This window comes from Rattus rattus, chromosome 2 (assembly GCF_011064425.1).
Source record: "Rattus rattus isolate New Zealand chromosome 2, Rrattus_CSIRO_v1, whole genome shotgun sequence".
NCBI classification, from domain to species: Eukaryota; Metazoa; Chordata; class Mammalia; order Rodentia; family Muridae; genus Rattus; species Rattus rattus.
The window spans coordinates 138,725,294-138,746,680 of record NC_046155.1 but is presented as its reverse complement, the minus strand read 5'-3'; the positions used below and the strand labels follow the sequence as shown (position 1 = coordinate 138,746,680).

General features: G+C 37.6%; 1 pseudogene; it reads left to right on the top strand.

Moving 5' to 3' along the window:
* Window positions 1–20,311: 20,311 nt before the first annotated feature.
* On the top strand, window positions 20,312–21,174 carry LOC116894298 (annotated as a pseudogene).
* The last annotated feature ends 213 nt before the right edge of the window (window positions 21,175–21,387 follow it).

Sequence of the window (21,387 nt, the reverse complement as noted above, 5' to 3'; positions counted from 1 at the left end):
TTTAATCGTTCTGAGGAGGAGAACTCTCCCTGCCTGGTATTGGGGCCTGCGAGAGGCCCCCCTGGGAGTTTTTTGGCAGGATGCGGCCCCATCTGTCTGTTATTGCTTTACACTCCTTAGTCAAATGTCCACCTCTGCCACATCTTTGACACATTCTAGGAGGCACAGTCCCCCTTTTGGTATTACTTTGGTTTTTCTTGCAGTAATATCTGAGATGACCCTGCTCACCACAATTAAAACATTTGAAATCTTGGGTCATCTCTAGCTGTCCAGTGGCAGCTTCTCCTATCACAGTAGTATCAGGAGAACAAGATCCAACATCAGCTGTATATCTAATCCACTCATCTATTGGTGCGGACCTCGCCTTTAGTGGTCTAATTACTTCCCTGCATTTGGTATTTGCATTTTCAAAGGCTAAAGACTCAATATCGCCTTTCTTGCCGCTGAATCTGATACACTCCTTTCCACAGCTGAGGTAAGCCTTTGTAAAAAGTCAGGGAAGGTTTCTTTAGGACCTTGTATGACTTGAGTGAATGTTTCAAGTCTTTTCCTGATTCTGCGACTTTGTCCCAGGCCTTTAAGGCTGACAATCGACACCATGACAGAGTTTCTTCGTCATATAGCCTGCACCTCTACTTCAGCAAAGCGGCCTTCACCAAGCAGTTGATCTGTGGAAATCTCTCTGCCCCTAGCTCTATTTTGTCTTGCTATCTCCCTCACTTCTTCTCTCCACCATGAAATCCATTGCAAATTTTCAGCAGGCTCTAGAATTGCTCTTACCATATCTTTCCAGTCTTGGGGGATTACTCTATTTTTAATAGCCCAAGAAATTAAGATTTGTTTTACAAATGGCGAATGCATTCCAAAATTAGTTACACTTTCCTTAAATTTCCTTAATTCTAATACATCCATGGGTTGCCATTCAAATTCTTCATAACCCTGTGGATGATCATCGTTTGGAGGCCTTTGTTGCACACTAACTGGATAGACTAAAGTTTGTTTCCTAAAAACCTTAGGTTGGCTTTCCTTAATTTTATCTTCTGTCTCTACCTGTGTTTTTTCTTTAGTTGTAATTTTAAATTCCTCTCTTAAAGTCTGTATCCGTGCTTCATATTTCTCTTTCTGTCTTTCCCCCTGTTCTTTGAGTTCCTGAATTCTCTGTTCAAGGTTTTGCTTCCACACTTTGAATTTTTCTTTATATTGTACTTCTAATAATTTGTTATCCATTATCTTTTGATTGATTAATTTTAAAAAGTTATTCTCTAAGTCTTGCTTCCAAACCTCATTACTTTCTCTCTGCTGTTCAGTATGATCTGTGAGCTGTTGTATGTTCTGTTCTAACATCCTTTCTAGTTTCTGTCTATCACTTTCATTTTCATCTTTTTGTCTCTTATTCTGATCTATAATTTTCTGTGTCTTCAATTCTAGTGTTCCTTCTAGGCTACATTGCCAAGATTTAATTTTCTCTTTCTGTTGTTCATGTTGTTCCATAATTACCTGTATCTTCTGTTCTAAGGCTAGAAATTTGCTATTTAGGGCTGTGTGCTGTTGTATGTTCTGTTCTAACATCCTTTCTAGTTCCTGTCTATCACTTTCATTTTCATCTTTCTGTCTCTTATTCTGATCTATAATTTTCTGTGTCTTCAATTCTAGTGTTCCTTCTAGGCTATATTGCCAAGATTTAATTTTCTCTTTCTGTTGTTCATGTTGTTCCATAATTACCTGTATCTTCTGTTCTAAAGCTAGAAATTTGTTATTTAGGGCCCTGTCTTTTGAGAAGATATAGTAAATCAGAAGAATGAATATTGCAATACTGGTAAATGATAAAGTGTCTTTTTCCTCAAAATTCTCAACTGTCAGACCATTCAAAATATCATTCCATAAGGCCCAAAAGATATTCATTATGTTTCTCATCTTTAAGTATCATAAAGTTATATATCTCTCTTACATCAAAGTAGTATCTGATCTGAAGCCCCTTGTACCTTTTTCTCCCTCTGCTTCAGAATACGTGCAGTCCTCTCGATTCTTCGTAGACCCTCCAGACCCAGTCAATTCCCAATCCACTAGTACTCCTGCCTATTCTGGGGTTGAGAGGGAAGTAAACTTTTATCTCAGGTTAGTTGAGTTCTAATGGTTTAGTTGGGCGCCATATGTTGTTGTAAATAAATAAAAATAAAGTAAAAGTAAAAACGTATAAACGAAAACCGGGGGTGGAATGTTTTCCCTCAGGGTGTTTTTCCCTGCTAGGGTTCCACACCTCGCTTCCCCAGATATCTGCTGGATATCTTGGCAGAAACTCAGCCCAGCCACACTTACTTAAATTGAGACTCTTTCTTAAAAAAAAGAACCCACACTCATTTAGCATTAAAGCAATCCAGCGTCTAGATTTGGCAGATCCACATTACACTGTCCTAATCCCAGTTCCCAAATTACTCATCCCTTGCACCTTTTATTTACCAAGTCTCCAGCTTCTTCTCCCCCCTGGTACCTCTAACTCCTCTCAGTTCCCCATCGTCTCTCCAACTCCCCTCCTTCTTTCTCCTGGCTTCCTTCTTCCTCAACCCCTCCTCCCTCAACTGTCAATCCTCACCCCCCCCCTGCTCAGGTTCCACTCGCTCAACTGTCTCCAACTGTCAACTGTCAACCTAACCTCTGAATCTAATCCCCCTCTCACTCCCAACTCCTCCCTCTGCCCAAATCTCACGCTCTTGCCTTTATTTAACAAATTCAGAGAAAACCCCAAGGCAAACCACAACACTAGTCATAATATATTTTCTCTCTATCATTCATATATATATATATATATATATATATATATATATATAATCATTAGACTCTCCATGATTATTAAAATTTGGTGAAGGTAAACTGAACATCAGTGTATATATATATATATATATATATATATATATATATATATATTTCAGTGGAGTCATTATGGATTTGAAATTGGGTATAGGCATTAGTTCCACTGCCCACTATCTGACAAGTTGTGAGGACTTATGGATATGTATTTCTTCACTGAGGGATTTGATGAGTAAAGAAAAAAATATATTCTTTTTCTAGGGAACTTAATATGTGGTAACAGTTGAATAACCTGAGCAGTTGAGTGAAACACTTGAAGGAAGTTGAAGAGAAAGATTGAGACCTTGTTCTCCTTGCTCTTTTTTAGTGTTAAGCTCACATTCAAATGAATGCTTATACAGTAAGAAATGGTCAATATGTATAATTTCATTAGCAATGTTATATTGATTTTATGGTTACAGTCTGATCAATATTTTAAGAGTAATAAACACTAGATAGAAAACACCAATTATATTCTTCTAATAATATTATTTTAAATATTTTACCATATACAATTCCCACATTATCTAACACTCTGACGCTGTGATCCCTTAATTTCAGCCTCTACATGATTATTAAAATTAGTGAAGATAAACTGAACACCAGTGTTTCAAGGACTAAAGATTTATCAGTGTAAATTCGAGGACACTATTTAAGCCATAGTAAATGATTATGATATCGTTCAGGACATAGAAGTATTTCAGAAGTGGCTTATCTCTATCCACAAGGATAATCTGTAAAGTCTTATGAAATCTGGGCATTTGTTCTTACAGGACAAAAAATAATGTCAAACATCAAGACTAAGAGTTATCTAATAGGCAGAGTGTAGGATTTATTCATCTAGGAGAATTATTTTTTGACCTTTCTAAAGCTTTGGGATGTTAATATAGATCTTCATATTGAGGCAACCTACAACCATGAAAATATTGTGTTACTCCATAAATATTTGAATCATAATGGAAGTATGTAATATGCATTTTATCTGACATGGAATTCTCCAAAAAATGTCTCAAACCACAGTCTGAGAAATGCTTATCCAGCTCTTGAGAGCTGCAATTTTCAGGCACTTTAAGAGGATTTTGTAAAGAACAACCAATGGTCCATTCAGAGTCTGAATTAAGGCTGTCTGTTTCCCTGTTCATTATCATCTGAATGTTTATAATTCATGATTGGGATAGTTAGGCTTATCCATAGAATCCTTTCTAGCTAATATGCTAAGATGTGGAGGGACTCAGTTATTATTTAGATTTTGTCCTCAGATGTTGCATGGACTTCATCAACAAAGAGATTCTGAGCTATTAATAGTACACAAAATGAGAATACTTCTTAATACTTAATTGTCCAATGACTAGTTACAAATTAAATATTGGATATTTTTTTAATCTCTGAAGAAAGGTCATTTTATTTTTTCAGAGGGGAGAAATCTGAGTTTTATATAGAATAATATATTCCCATTACTTAAAGTCGGTTCAGTCCTCTGCTCTATATAATATTGTATCTTGTCGCTTGTCTAGTCTCAAATGTCAAATTACAACTTGTCATTTATACTGTTACCTTGTTGGTATATAAAACCTAGGAGTATTTCCTGAGTTTCTTGTTCCTTCATTTTTATCCAGTGACTTTGGATTTAAATTTTTTTTTCCGGAGCTGGGGACCGAACCCAGGGCCTTGCGCGTGCTAGGCAAGCCCTCTACCACTGAGCTAAATCCCCAACCCCTGGATTTTAATTTTTAATTGGATATTTTCTTTATTTACATTTCAAATGCTATCCCCTTTCCAAGTCCCCCTCCCAGAGACTCCCTATACCATTACCCCTCCACCTGGTTCTCTGAGGGGTCTTTCGAACCAACCCACCAACTCCATGCTCTGGAATTCCTCTACATTTATGTAGAGTGATGTACCAAGGATTTGATTGAGCAGGATTCAAAATGAATTGTATGTTAATTTCAAAACCACATATTATTTTTCATTATACAAATATGAGTATAAGGGCTAACAATTGCATCAAGTTGCACATGCACAGACAACAGTCACTTTAAGGTAGAACTTTGATAGGGACATATTCATCAACATAACATGAGGATATGCTAAAAAGCAAGGAAAAGTGACAATTCCTTTGTTTATAACAATAGAAAGTGTGATCTAAGGCATGACCTACAGGTTCCTCAGAAAATTGGACATTGAACTACCTGAGGACCCATCTATACCTTTATTGGGCATATACTCCAAAGATGCTCCAACAAATAACAAAAACACATGCTCTAAGCTGTTCATAGCAGCCTCATTTATAATAGCCAGAAGCTGGAAAGAACCCAGATACCCTTCAACAGAGAAACGGATACAGAAAATGTGGTACATCTACACAATGGAAAGGGGTGAGTTATCATTTTAATATCTCATCCAAATACCTTAGATTACACTCCAATATCTCCCTATATCATGGTCCACAAATAGAATTTTTAGAGAATAAAATTACAAAAGTAACATAAGAACACAAGATAATATACAACAAATTCAATTGGAGAAGATTTTATATTTTCAGAAAGAACTTAGGCAAAGTTGCAAAACTGTATAAACATTCATAACATAACAGAGTTGTAATTACCATAAACACAGTGTTAAAGAAGAGATACTGATCACTCAGAGGAGATTCCTTGTTAAAAACTCTGTTGGGTAAATTACTTTCAATGAAAATATAGAATAGAAGTCACAACACAGAGATATTTTATTTTCCACTACTCTCATTCTTTGCTTGATAGCATAGAAAGGGGTGGGCAGAAAAAGAAGTGACAATAAATTATAAGATCTACTAATTAGCAAAGAGAGGTAAGAATTTCACATTGACAATCAAATTTTTAGTAGAAAGCAGAACCTCTGGAGCTCTGGATGGCCACAGAATGATCATAACTAAGATTGCTAGTGCTATAATTCTGTGATCACAGAGGGCATCAGAAATCATGTGTGACATTGTCTTTGAATGTTTACAGCTCACATGTTTCAAAGCATCTTGTGTGGTCAAGAGAAAACTGTTCCTGCCATAGCAATTATTCGTGGTTGGGGCCCCAAGAAACTGTAATAAAAAGTACATCCTTTTTCTCCATAAGAAATTAATTCACAAAGTGACTCATCCTCATTTTAGAAGATGAAGCACTGCAAAACTGAGACAGTGAAGAGGCAGGAAACATATTTCGTGCACAGAAAATCGAAGTAGCTGACTCATAGCAGGAGTTTGGGGAATTCCAGAATGTCTTTTATTATGATGAGTTTTTATTTGCTCTGTCTGCCCCAGGGTTCTAACGAAATAGCAATCTTTGTTCTCTCCAGCACTTTAGTACCAGTATTTGTCTATACCCAGCTGACAGTTGGATTATTGCCAGAAGCCTGTATATAAAAGCCTTAAATACAGTGATATTTATTATCCCTGATTGCCTCTGTTTTGTGGAGTGTGTTCATTCAAATAGTTTAAATGAACTATGCAATGGTTTAACTATTTAAACTCAAATGGTATAAAAACCAATGAAGGAAAAGTTCTCAATTCAAAGAACGGAAAGAACAACACTGCAGTGATATTGTTCAATACTCCTCATGCTACTAATTCATCTGTGTGTCCTCTCTGTGTATTTCAGCAGAACAATGTAAAGTTAAAAGTTACCACAGTAAAAATATAATTTACCCTGAGATCTGCCTCGATTAATAATAAAGAAAAACAACTTGTATTGCCTGGAACCTGATTATGTACCTGTTTACATGTTCTAGATCCTTTCTGGCTCTAATAAAGCACACAGCTTTGTCTGTGCATACCTAATTATAACTCTTGATGCCTGCTGTGGTAATAATAATAAAAAAAAATAGTTGAGACGGTTTACTGCATGTTATTTCTCCATGCTGGGCCCCTGGTAATCTCAGACCTGGGTGGATGCTCCATAACATTAGTTCTGGCAAAATAGGACCATATAGTACTAAGCTTAATTTATCTCCGTGGTGGCTGACTTTAATGTGGTACCAGCACATGTTAGCCTAGCTATCTTCTATGTCCAGCAGTCTTTCTGCTCACCTTGCTAATCACCTTGGCCAGCCCACCCAGTCAGTTCTAACCCACAGTGAGATTTATATGTTACCGAACCCACAATATAGCCTTAGAATAAATTCACTGCCAATTAATAAAAATAGAAACTGCCAACATAGACAACATAAAATTAGCCCAGACAACCTGGATTGTAATGATCTTCCTGTTTTGTCTCCATCTTGAATCCTTTCTGCCTCAAGTTTTCCCTGACCATAACTACCTTCTCATCCAATGATAGGCCATGCCTTATCCTGGATGCACCTTGCATAATGACATCATCCTACAGATACCATGTAAAACTCGATGCTCAGCTGGTCATTTTTCCAATGTGCTATAATGTCATCCTTAAATTATTCAAATATATATCCTATACAAAGGGTATTTAGATTATGAAAATGAAATATTGAAGCTGAAGCAGCTGGGAACCTGAGGAGACAAGTGGACTTGGGACCCATTACTCACCAAAACTCCAGCCCCCTGAAATCTACTCCCTTTCTGACCTGTGCCTTCTCCTGGGGCTGATCAGATGCTTGTCTGTCTCACTGAAGAAACCACAGTCTGATGGCCTCTCAGGAGTTTCTTTGTACACAGGGCAACTTACCCTAATCTGGGAAAGACTTTCTGGACTTCTGCTGCATACAGGGCAGTGGAATTCATAGTCTATTCCCAGAAGCATAGCTACATTCAGGGCAACAGCAAGATGGCTCCTCTGAAGAGAAAAAAATCTGAAGGCCTTTCAAGAGATCTGAAGTTTGTCTGAACCCTGAACACTCCACAGTCTGAATCTTCAGCAACATGGCTGCAAAAAAAAATAACTAAAATAAAAAAGTAGCCTTCCTTTGTACAAATGATAATCAGCTTGAGAAAGAAATTAGGGCAACAACTCCCTTCACAATGGCCATGATTATTTTAAAATATTTTGGTGTATCTCTATCCAAAATCTGTATGATATTAACTTCAAATCTCTGAAGAAAGTAATCAAAGTTGTTCTCACAAAAATGGAGAGAATGTCCCTGCTCATGGATTGTCAGAATTAACATAGTAAAAATGGCCATCTTACAAAAGGCAATCTACTAACTCAATACAATCCCCATCAAAATCCCAACACAATTCTTGAAAGACATGGAAATTGTAATTCTCAATTTTATCCAGAAAGGAAAAAAAATCACAACAGGAAACACATTCTTAGCAAAAAAAAGAACTGCTGGTGGAATCACCATCCCTGACTTCATGCTATACTATTCAACATTACTGATAAAAACTACATGGTATCCGTACAGAGACAGACACATTAATCAATAGAATGAATTGAAGTCCCAGAAATAAAACCACACAGCTATGGACGCTTGATCTTTGACAAAGATTCAAGAAATACACAATGAAGGAAAAGCACCTTCAATATACTGTGCTGCTCTTACTACCATTCTGTATGTAGAAAAGTAAAAACAAAATAAGTACATATTTATCACCTTGCACAAATCTCAAATCAAAATAGATCAAGGACCTCAACATAAAACCAGATACACTGAATCTAATTGAGGAGGAACTGGGAAGAAATCATTGAAATAACAGGAACTGAAGGAAATTTCCTAAACATTATTCCAATGGCTTATAAAGTATACCCAAACTTATGGGACACAATTTAAGCAAGGCTAAAAGGAAAATTTAAAAATGGGACCATAGGAAACAGGAAAGCATCTGTAATTCAATGTCACTATCAATAGAACAAATCAGCAACCTACAGATTGGAAAGAAATCACTCATCCTACTTCTGATAGATGGCTAATATTCAAAATGTACAGGGAACTCAAGAAGCTAACCAGCAAAAAACCAAAAACCCAATCAAAACATGGGGTATAGAACTAAACAGCGAATTCACCAGAAAGGAATCTCGAATGGCTAAGAAGCACTTAAATATTCTAAGTCCATACTGATCAGAGAAATACAAATGAAAATGATCCTGAGATTCAACCTTATACCAATCAGAATGATTAAGATCAAAACCTCAGATGACAGCACTGTTGGCCATGATGTGGAAAAAATTCAACACCACTCTATTGCTGGTGAGATTGAAACCTGTTAAAAAGCACTCTGGAAATCAATCTGGAGATTCCTCAGAAAATTGGAAATTAGATCTACATGAAGATCCAGCTACAGCACTCTTGGGCATATACCCAATATTTGCCCCTTTATACACGAGGGACACATATTCCACCTATATATACCGTACATATCCATAGCAACTGAAAAACTCACTATTCCCTGCTAACTTGGTCAGGGAAGAAATAAAGAATTTAAAGATTTCTTGGAATTCACTGAAAATGATAATACAGCATGCCCAACCTTATGGAACACAATGTAAGAAAGGCTAAAAGTAAAATTAATAGCATTAAATGCCCTGGTAAAGAAATTGGAGTGCTCCAACATTATCAAATTAAGGCACACATAAGAGCTCTAGAACAGAAAGAAGCAAACACACCCAAGAGGAGCAGAAGGCAGAAAATAGTCAACTCAGGGGCAAAATGAAACAAAAGAAACAAAGGGAACTAGACAACGAATCTACAAATCCAAAAACTGGATCTTTGAGATAATCAACAAGATATATAAAGCTATGGCCAAAATAAGTAAAGGGCACAGAGACAGTATCCAAATTAACGAATCCGAAATGAAAATATAGATATAACAACAGAAATGGAGAGACTGCAAATGCTCATGGATTCATAGGATTATTTTAGTATAAATGCCATCCTGACAAGAGCAATTACAGATTCACTGAAATTTCCACCAAATTTCCAGCACAATTCTTGACAGACCTATAAAGAGCAATTCTCAATTTCATGTGAAAACTCAAACATGCACACACACACACACACACACACACACACACACACACACACACACCCCAAAACAAAAAGAGGACAGTAAAATAATCCTTAAAAATGAAAGAACTTCATAAAAAATGTATGGTATTCGTACAGAGACAAGCAGATAGATCAGTGGAACAGAATTGAAGACTGAGAAATGAACCCACACCTATAGCCAATTGATATTTGACAGAGAAGCTAAAACCATCCAATGGAAGAAAGATAGCATTTTCAACAAATTGTGCTGGTTCAACTGGCAGTCAGCATGTAGAAGAATGCAAATTGATCCATTCTTATCACCATGAACAAAGCTTAAGTCCAAGTGGATCAAGGACCTCCACATCAAACCAGATGCACACAAACTAATGAAAGAAAAAAAATGGGTAAGTGTCTCGAACACATGAGCATGGGGAAAATTTCCTGAACAAAACAACAATGGCTTATGCTCTAAGATCAAGAAATGACAAATGGGACTTCATAAACCTGCAAAGCTTTTATAAAGCAAAATACACTGCCATTAGGAAAAAAACAACAGATTGGGAAAATATCTCTTCCGATACTACATCTGATAGAGGGCTAATATCCAAATATACAAAGAACTCAAGAAATTAGACTCCAGAGAGCCAAATAACCCTATTACAAATGGGGTACAGAGCTAAACAAAACATTCTCAGCTGAGGATTATTGAATGGCCAAAAATCACCTAAAGAAATGTTCAACATCCTTAGTCATCAGGGAAATGCAAATCAAAACAACTCTGAGATTCCACCTCACACCAGTCAGAATGGCTAAGATAAAAAAACTCAGGTGAATGCAGATGTTGGAGAGGATGTGGAGAAAGAGGAACACTCTTGCATTGTTGGTGGGATTGCAAACATGTTCAACCACTCTAGATATAAGTCTGGAGGTTCCTCAGATAATTGGACATTCCACTACCTGAGGACCCAGCTATACCTCTCTTGGGCATATACCCAAAAGATGCTCCAACATAAAAAAAAAGACACATGTTCCACTATGTTCATAGGAGCCTTATTTATAATAGCCAGAAGCTGGAAAGAACCCAGATGCCCTTCAACAGAGGAATGGATTAAAAAATATGATATATCTAAACAATGGAGTACTACTCAGCTATCAAAAACAATGACTTTGTGAAATTCATAGGCAAATGAAATGAACTAGAAAATATCATCCTGAGTGAGGTTACTCAATCACAGAAAAATACACTTGGTATGCACTCATTGATATTACCCAAGATGCAATCCACAGACCACAGGAAGCTCAAGAAGGATGACTACAATGAGGATGCTCCCACTCCTTCTTAAAAGGGGGAAAATATCCATAGGAGGGGCTATGGAAGTAAAGTTTAGAAGGAATTGCCATTCAGAGCCTGACTGATATGTGGCCCATATATAGAGAGCCACGAAACTAGATAAGAATGATGAAGCTAAAATATGCATGCTGAAAGGAACCGGATATAAATCTCTCCTGAGAGATACATCAAGATCAGGACCAATACAGATGTCAATACTAGCAGCAAACCACAGAACTGAGAATAGGACCCACTTGGGGGAAATTAGAGGAAGTATTGAAAGAGTTGAAGGAGCTTCCAACCCCATAAAAATTGAATTGCCTGAGGATCCAGCTATACCTCTCTTGGGCATATACCCAAAAAGATGCCCCAACATATAAAAAAAGACACGTGCTCCACTATGTTCATCACAGCCTTATTTATAATGGCCAGAAGCTGGAAAGAACCAGATGTCCTTCAACAGAGGAATGGATACAGAAAATGTGGTACATCTACACAATGGAATATTACTCAGCTATCAAAAACAACGACTTTTATGAAATTAATTTAGGCAAATGGTTGAACTGGAAAATATCATCCTGAGGAGCTAACCCAATCACAGAAAGACATACATGGTATGCACTCATTGATAAGTGGCTATTAGCGCAAATGCTTGAATTACCCTAGATGCCTAGAAAAAATGAAACTCAAGACGGAGGATCAAAATGTGAATGCTTCACTCCTTCTTTAAAAGGGGAACAAGAATACCCTTGGCAGGGAAGAGAGAGGCAAAGATTAAAACAGAGACTGAAGGGACACCCATTCAGAGCCTGCCCCACCTGTGGCCCATATATATACAGCCACCCAATTAGACAAGATGGATGAAGCAAAGAAGTGCAGAAGTGTAGATCTCTCCTGAGAGACACAGCCAGAATACAGCAAATACAGAGGCAAATGCCGGCAGCAAACCACTGAAATGAGAATAGGACCCCGGTTGAAGGAATCAGAGAAAGAACTGGACTAAGCCACTACCTAAAGACTATACATGGACTGACCCTGGACTCTGACCTCATAGGTAGCAATGAATATCCTAGTAAGAGCACCAGTGGAAGGGGAAGCCCTGGGTCCTGCTAAGACCTAACCCCCAGTGAACTAGATTGTTGGGGGAGGCGGCAATGGGGAGGTGAGGAGGGAACACCCATAAGGAAGGGGAGGGGGGATGTTTGCCGAAACCGGAAAGGGAATAACACTCAAATGTATATAAGAAATATTCAAGTTAATAAAAAAAAAAAGAAAAGTATACTTAAAATTTGAAAAAAAAAAGAATGATGAAGCTAAAATATGCATACTTAAAGGGACCAGATATAAATATCTCCTGAGAGACACATCAAGGTCATGTCCAATACAGATGTCAATACTAGCAGCAAACCACCGAACTGAGAATTTCCCTTGGGGGAAATTAGAGGAAGTATTTAAAGAGTTGAAGGAGCTTGCAACTCCATAAAATCAACAATGCCAACCAACCAGAGCTTCCAGGGTATAAACCACTACCCAAATGCTATACATGGACTGACCCAGGGCTCCAAGAGCATGTGTAGCAAAGAATAGTCTTTTTGGGGCATCAGGGGAAGGGGAAGCCCTTGGTCCTGTCAAGGTTGGAACCCCAGTGCAGAGGAATATGGGGGGGGGTGATAAGGGAATACCCTTATGTGGGAAGTGGAGGGGAGGGAATGGGGGCTTATGGACAGGAAACTGGGAAGGGGAATAATCTTTGAAATGTAAGTAAAGAAATATCTCTAATAAAATATTTTAAAAAAGTGAAAGAGCTTTTGGGGTAATTGCGATCCTTGAACTGAAATTGTATTACAGAGCAAAAGTGGTAAATAAATAAATAAATAAATAAAACAAAACAAAAATGAACAAACTAAAAAAAAAACATAAAGAGACTGTTGTGTTTGTATAGAAAGATCAAGAAAGGTCAATCAATGGAATAGAAATAAAGTCCTCAAAATGAACCCATATACTTACAGGGACTTTATCTTTGATAAAGAGTCCAAAATTATACAGGGACAAAAAGTAAGCATGTTCATTAAATGGTGCTCTTCTAACTGGAAATTTCCTTGTAAAAAAAACTTTAAAATAGATCAATATTTGTCACCTGATCAATGCTCAAAACAAAGTGGATCGAGGAACTCAACATAAAACTAAGTACACTAAATCTAGTAAAAAAGAAAGTGGCAAAGAGCTTTGAACTCATTGGCATGTTGGGGGTGTGTATGTGTCCTAATAAAATGGCAATGTCTCATACTCTAATATAAAGGACTGCAAAACAGGACCTAGTGAAACTGGAAAGTTTCTGTAAGGGAAAGGATATAGTCTACAGGACAAATTAGCAACCCACGGATTGTGAAAAAAAATTTTACTAACTAGCCTTCCAATAGAGGGATAAATTGAAAATACATAAAGAACTCATAACCTAACAACCAAAAGAAAAAAGAAAAAAAAAAACATTGCAAAATGAGGTATAGAACTAAACAGGATTTTCAACCGAGGAATATCAAAAGGCTGATATTAAAAAATGACCCTTAAACTATGTTCAGAATCCCTAATGATCAGAGAAATGCAAATGAAAATGACCTTCAGATTCCACTGCACACTAGGCAGAATGTCTAAGATCAAAAATTCAGGTGACAGCACATGTTAGCGAGGATGTGGAGACAGAGAAACATTCCTCCATAGATGGCTGCATTGCAAACTGATACAACCACTCTGTAAATCAATCTGGGGGTTTCTCAGAGCATTAGTAATAGATCTACCTGAATATTCAGCTATACTACTCTTGAGCATTTGCTATTAAATGAGGACATCATGAGTTTTGCAGACTCTTTCAGGGCAAACAAGTGTGTTTGGCCATCACTCACCTGCTCACCCCACACAGCCAACACTAGATAAGGTGCTGAACAAGTGAGTTGCAAGGAAGGCTCTCCTGAGTACTGCAACCCCAAGGGGCAGGAACATATCTCCCACTTTCATGACCTGGGCAAGTTTTTCCAACAGCCAGAGTTGGAGGAGATTCCTGAGTAGGAGAAACATCCACACACCCTCACAACCCCATGGCAAAAAAAATGTTGCTGTCTGCTCTCTCCTACTTGAGACAAGTCACCCCCATTTAACATGGGCCGCCTCTTAGTGCAAAAGTCCAAGAAAATAGCTTGACTCCTTTTCTTCAATAGCCCATTAAATGCAATAGTCATTTTGATAAGGCTTGGGATTCAAGAGTCTTGCTTTTAGCCATACTGGCAATGTGGATGGCTTGGTATAGTGTAATTAGTATCTAAGTATTACCAGATCTTTAAAATTCATGGAGAATATTAAGTTTCCAGTGATTTGATTGAGTAAAACGGGAGACAAATGTGACTTTATTTAGAAAAGTAAATGGAAGGTAGTAAATATAGATTAACAGAACAGGGTACTATCATCATAATACCAACTTTCTACCTAAAAATACCTATAAAAAATAATGTGATAGTGTAGATAACAACATACTTTTCAACTAAAAGCTGGTCAGAAAATGATTCTTAAGAGGTCCATAGATCACCTAACAAATAATGCAGAAAGATAATAACAATCTAAATATGGCGAGGAACACAGTTGGCAAATAGTTTATAAAATATCTCCTTTATCTTAAAAGGAGCTAAGATTTTATTGTGGTAGGTAGGGGCAAGAAAGTGAAAGGGGTAAATAAAACTGTTTTATAATCTAATAAAACTATATTTTAATCTCAAAAATAAAAAAAACATTTAAATATTCAATTTTACCAATATAGGTGGAAGCAATATTTACCTACGTCAAATATTGATACAAAAAAAATCAATATAGAAATTTACCAAGCGTCTCCCTAGGTAACTGGTGATTTTATTGGAAAAAATGTACTGAGCATTTTTGAATGATTATTTTCTTGGCTGTTTTGCTCAGAAAAAGGCTGCCCAGAAAATCATTACCCAGTAAGGATGAAGAATCTCTTATAGATCACATGACACAGCCAATCTCACATACTCTTCTTCTCTCATTCTTTGTATTTTCCAGCCCTTTAAAAGGGTATTCTCAGTAAGTGTAGATTTTCCCACAATAGATTGCGTGAGTTAGTGGATACTACAGAGATGGTATTTTTCTTTTCACTCATTCCATGTGTGGATGTAAACGAACTGTAAAGCCCAGTTGGGATATCTACTTACCAGGTGGCATCGATGATGAACAAAAATGGCTGCTATTTGGCTTGGTGTATAGGAGCAGACAGCACATTAATCTATTTCTGTATCACTTTCTTCATTTCCAGCTCCCTCATTTCTTAAGTGTTCTGAACTTTAGATAGTGGTACATGAATGATTCATGATTTCCGCACTACAGTGGGTTACTGAAACCTGAAGCACTTTTGTGATAGCACTTCCTCTGGAAAAGTCTTATTGACAACCAGTTGGATTTTTTTTTTTTTTTTTGAGTACAAAGCAAAGGTGAAAAAGTGATGAAAATAAAAAAGGAAACCTGAAATTAATAGACATGGGATATAGGAATAACTTATGAGAATGGAAACAAATGTAAGGGATTATTTTATCAGGTACCACATTTAACCAATTAATACCAGATAGTTCATCAATGTAGATATGACTTCCTTGTTCACAAGTGTTAGTGTAGGTGATCCAGTTTTAAAAAATAAAACAATTATTGCCTCCATGAGAATGGACATTTAATCAAATAAGAATTTTGTTTTTATGTAAAATCCTTATACCTTTGTTGAACTTGGTAACAGATATACATTCACTGTTACTTCTTACACTGAAACATGTAAGATTCACAAGAGACTAGGATTACAGCTTACTTATTCCTATCATCCTTACTGGTAAATATAGGGGATATGTAAGATACCATTGATGGAGGGGATATTTTAAACTAGTCCTATATTGATATATCCAAGACACACATCTAAATTAATCAGTATCTGAAAAACAAGCCCTTCCTTTTCATTTGGTCCTGGAATGTAGTAAAAAATTGATTAACAGATATTATTAATTTAAGTCCATCATCCAAGAAAGTGAGAATAAAACTACTATGAAGGCACCCCATTTCTGTCACTGGACTTCATACTTCAAAAATTAGGACCTCAACAATTATCTATTTTTATGTCTGTACTTTCTGCATTAATAGGCAAAGGCAATTGTAATCTTTTCAGTCACCCTGTTAGGCATCACTTGTGCAAAACACAATAAAGCTTTTAATAATTCTACTCCAACCTCTGATTTGAACCCATTTTCAACTAAATTTCCATGATTGGTTAATCAGATGCACATTCATTTCTCTTACAAGAGCCACAAAATGAGATAAGTGATCAAAGTTGAACATTGTGTTAGATGTATAGACACAAAAAGAATACAGATGATGGACAGAAGAATAAGGCAAATTACTGAGCTACAACCTTATTGTTAACTATATAGTTACAAGTACAATAGAGATGTAAAAGGTGGTATAGACTTTGATAAGAACATTTTGGAATAAAAATACCCTTGGGAGGGAATAGGGAAGCAAAGTTTAGAACAGAGGCAGAAAGAACACCCATTCAGAGCCTGCCCCACATGTGGCCCATACATATACAGCCACCAAACTAGATAAGATGGATGAAGCAAAGAAGTGCAAGCTGACAGGAAGTGGATCTAGACCTTTCCTGAGAGATACAGCCAGAATACAGCAAATACATAGGCGAATGCCATCATCAAACCACTGAACTGAGAACGGGACCCCCGTTGAAGGAATCTTAGAAAGGACTGAAAGAGCTTGAAGGGGCTTGAGACCCCATTTGAACAACGATGCCAACCAACCAGAGCTTCCAGGGACTAAGCCACTACCCAAAGTCTATACATGGACTGACCCTGGTCTCCAACTTCAAAGGTAGCAATGAATAGCCTAGTAAGAGCACCAGTGGAAGGGGAAGCTCCTAGTCCTGCCATGACTGAACCCCCAGTGAAGGTGATTGTTGGGGGTAGGGCGGTAATGTGTGGAGGATGGGGAGGGGAACTCTGATAGAGAAGGGAAAGGGGAGAGGTTAGGGGGATGATGGCCCAGAAACTAGGAAAGGGAATAACAATCGAAATGTAAATAAGAAATACCCAAGTTAATAAAGATGAAAAAGAAAGATATAAAACAAAAAATCAAAACAAACAAAAAAAGAACATTTTCTGTGCAAAGCAAATGTAAGTTCAAAACTAATGAGAAACCAACATTAAATATAAGCCAGATATGACATAGAATACCTAATAGTTTTACCTTGATTTTTCCACATAGCAACATTTAGATAAAATTAAATGCAATTGAGGCTCCTAGGTAATGCACAAGAAACTTGAATTTTTCGAAATTACCACAGAACACACAAGAAACAGAGAATGATATCTAATAATTATAACTGGAAAATGCATTGTGACACTAAAAAATAATTATGACTATGCAACATAAGTATTTTGACTCATGGAAATTTTATGGTAACTGGAGACCTTAGGATACTGAGATTCAAAGTCAATCCACCCCACCACTCAAGACATTTTGATAGGTTAAGATTTTTCATTGTAGTTATTGTTAAGAAGAAATATAATTCTACAGTAATACTTACATATCTGCATACTTTATTCTTTAAAGACAGTCAGAGCAAAAAGAACAACAATAACAATGAAACCTGATATTAGAAATTGGGTTGAAATGTAATGTAAAACATCTGAGAACTTTGATGGAAGCAAGCTGATTGTTGTGGTTTGCCCTGGGGTTATCTATATTTTGATGCTAATTCCACTGCCCCAAGGACAGCAGCCTGGTCACTTACTCAGGAATCAGGTGACTTCACCAGAAACCACCTCCCCATTGAATTTGTAAAGTACAGATGAGGGGCAGGTACAGGATAGAAGGAGGCCTGTCATTGGAGGAGAAGGAAGGATGGGCGGGAGAGAAGTTTGAAGAAAGAGGAGGAGACTAGAACAGAAAGGAGAGACAGGAGGAAGAGAGGGTGAGAAGCCTTGGCAAATTATGTTAAGATTATGCTCTGTGTATTTATAGGTTGTTATTAATGTTCCTTAGGGATGGATGAAACTGGGGGTTGTTTGTTTAAGTGGGCAATTATATCTTACCAATTGGGTCAAAGGTTATTGTGTTATGTGTTCTTTTATGTGACAGATTGAGTGTAGGAAAGTGTGTGGTGGCAAAAGACACTGGGCCGCCAAGGAGTTGGGATGTGTTTCTGCCAAGATATCTAGCAGATATCTTAAGGGCACCACGGTGCAGACCTTGCGAGGTAAAAGACATAACCATTTTTATTTTTATATTTTTACAACAGATGATAACAAGGGAGAACTGTAATGTTTTGGTTTTATTATTTTCAGAAGGTTGTGGCATACTAGGTAAGGCGATGTCAGAAAACTATTCCAGATAGTCTCATGGTGTCAACTGAGAACTGTTGTCCGGATTTAAAAATTCTTTATAGACCTGACCCCCTAAACAGGCAAAGGAGCAACAGGCCTCCTGCCTCTGGAAGATTCTGAAGGATGACATAACACATCCTTGCAGATTAAGCAGATCTAAAAGACTGTGTCCTGTATAATAGATCATAAAATTGATACAGTAACAAATACCTTACATAGAACACAGGAATAGTTTCTTTCAGAACAGGAATGTGAAGAATCATAGCAAGTTACCTGACCAACTTTTCTTTTTATTTTCATCTGCAGGTTTCTAAACCACTCCACCTTCTCTAAGAAGTAGCCTGTCTTCAATCTATAGCAAGAGTCTCATATGAGCTAAGCGCTCACTACTGATTTTTTTTTTTTTTTATGTGAATAGGTCTGTCAGCTGTGGCTGACCCAGAATGGCTGAGCATATGTAGGAAAATAGAAAAATGGTTTGGGGCCAATGAGGAGAGTGATCTCAAAATGAAAAAGAAGGAAAATAAACTGATGTTACCAAGAGATTTTTTCCATCAAAGCTCTATCTCTTCTCTCCTATCCCTCCCTGTTGCAGCAGAAATAAAAATAAAGAAGGGTAGAAGTAGAAAGACAAAAATATTATGCACTTATTCTTTTGTTTCTACCTATTGAAAGAATAAAGATTTTAAACTATCCCCCACTGACCCTGCTGTGAGGACAAGTGCACCTCACAGCAAAGAATAACATAAAATGTTTTGGGGCTGTAGCCTGACTATAGCCACCACAAACCATCTGGCCTGGATAAGGCCTGACTGAACAGTCCTGAGAAAAACAAGAACTAGGGTCAGCTTGTCCCAGAAGGAGGGTGGCCTAGAGTTGAACTGAGTCCAAGTTACAAACCAATGAAATTGCTTTGTGTGACTGTTGCTAACTGCCTATGTAATTTTCCCTATAAATCCCTTCCCCTAATAGGGCTTGGGGTCGACTCCTCTCTCTCCAGTGTGAGATAAGTGTCATCCCCAGAGCTCTGGTTCCTCTTGTTTATTACATCAAGACCGGTTTCTCGCGAGTTCTTGAGGGTTGCCTTGTCTCAAGATTTGAGTGGGCATCTTCCCCACTCAGGTGGTCTTTCACTATAACTAAAAACAGTGAAAATTGTCCACTAATGCCTTCAGGTTTGAGCCTGTATATATGTAATGGTACCTATAATAAAGCCTCCATTTGTGTCTAGGGAATTCTCCTTGTAATCATGGGCTGTAATACGCATTCCAGTGATGAACACTTGGAATCTTCCTCTGTCAATATCCTGAAGATTTATATCACATTTTATTTATGCCTCAAAAATGTAATTATGTATAAATGTACATATTTTATATAACAGCAATTAGTGAAAATGACATGGACTTTAGAAAGATCAAATAAAATATGGGGGAGGAATAGAATAAAGAAAATTATTTGGAAAATTGTCAAACTAGTTCATATATTTATGCCCTTTACAAATTATAAACAATGTGCTTGAATTATCTAAAGGCATGTTTGTGTCCAGTTCCCTAAAGCTATTTTCCACATAATACATTGCATCTTAAATTATATTAACTGTAAAGAAATATTAAGGGGAATTTATTTTAGAAAAGAAATACCGAAAATCTTGGCATTCTACAATCATTTGTCTGTGGATACATGTGTGTGTGTGTGTGTGTGTGTGTGTGTGTGTGTGTGTGTGTGTCTGTGAGTGTGTGAGTGTGTGAGTGTGTTATATGTGTGTTTGTGTTTTAATACAGAAAAGCACAGCTCTCTCCTTCAGCCGAGCAAGATGCTCAAAGGAAAGAAAGCCAAGAGGAAGATGTTGGTCTCATCCCCTGCAGTGGTCAAGAAACAAGAGGCCAAAAAGGTGGTCAATCCTTTGTTTGACAAAAGGCCTAAGAACTTCGGCATTGGGCAGGACATACAGCCCAAAAGAGATCTCACGTGCTTCATCAAATGGCCCGGCTACATCAGGCTGCAGTGGCAAAGAGCCATCCTCTAGAGGCGGCTCAAAGTACCTCCTGCCATCAACCAGTTCACCCAGGCCCTGGACAGGTAAACAGTGACTCAGCTGCTTAAGCTTGCCCACAAGTACAGGCCAGAGACAAAGCAGGAGGAGGAGCAAAGGCTGCTGGCCTGCTCTGAGAAAAACGCTGCTGGCAAAAGGGGCGTCCCAACTAAGAGACCACCTATCCTCTGAGCAGGGGTCAATATAGTCACCACCTCAGTGGAGAACAAGAAGGCTCAGCTGCTGGTGATTGCCCATGATGTAGACCCCATTGGGTTGGTGGTTTTCCAACCTGCCCTTTGTTGAAAGATGGGGGTGCCCTACTGCATCATCAAGGGAAAGGCCAGGCTGGTGCGCCTGGTCCACAGAAAGATGTGCACCACTGTTGCCTTCACACAGGTTAACTCGGAAGACAAGGGTGCTCTGGCTAAGCTGGTGGAAGCTATTAGGACCAATTATAATGACAGATATGACGAGATCCGCTGCCACTGGGGAGGCAACGTCCTGGGTCCTAAGTCTGTGGCTCACATTGCCAAGCTGGAAAAGGCAAAGGCTAAAGAACTTGCCACTAAGCTGGGTTAAGTGTACACTTAAGTTTTTTGTACATAAATATAATTACAAAATTATCTGCCAAAGAAAAAAGAAAAAAGAAAAGCACAATGTGTATATGGGTATGTTTCCTATTTGAGAACTTATAGAATTATTATTAACATGTCATTATTTTGAAGACACTTCACTTAATATGTCATGAACTGTGTTAAAAATGCAACCATTACATACAAGACATTAGGATTATCCATGATATCTATAATTAATAAACCATGGTCAGATAATTTGAC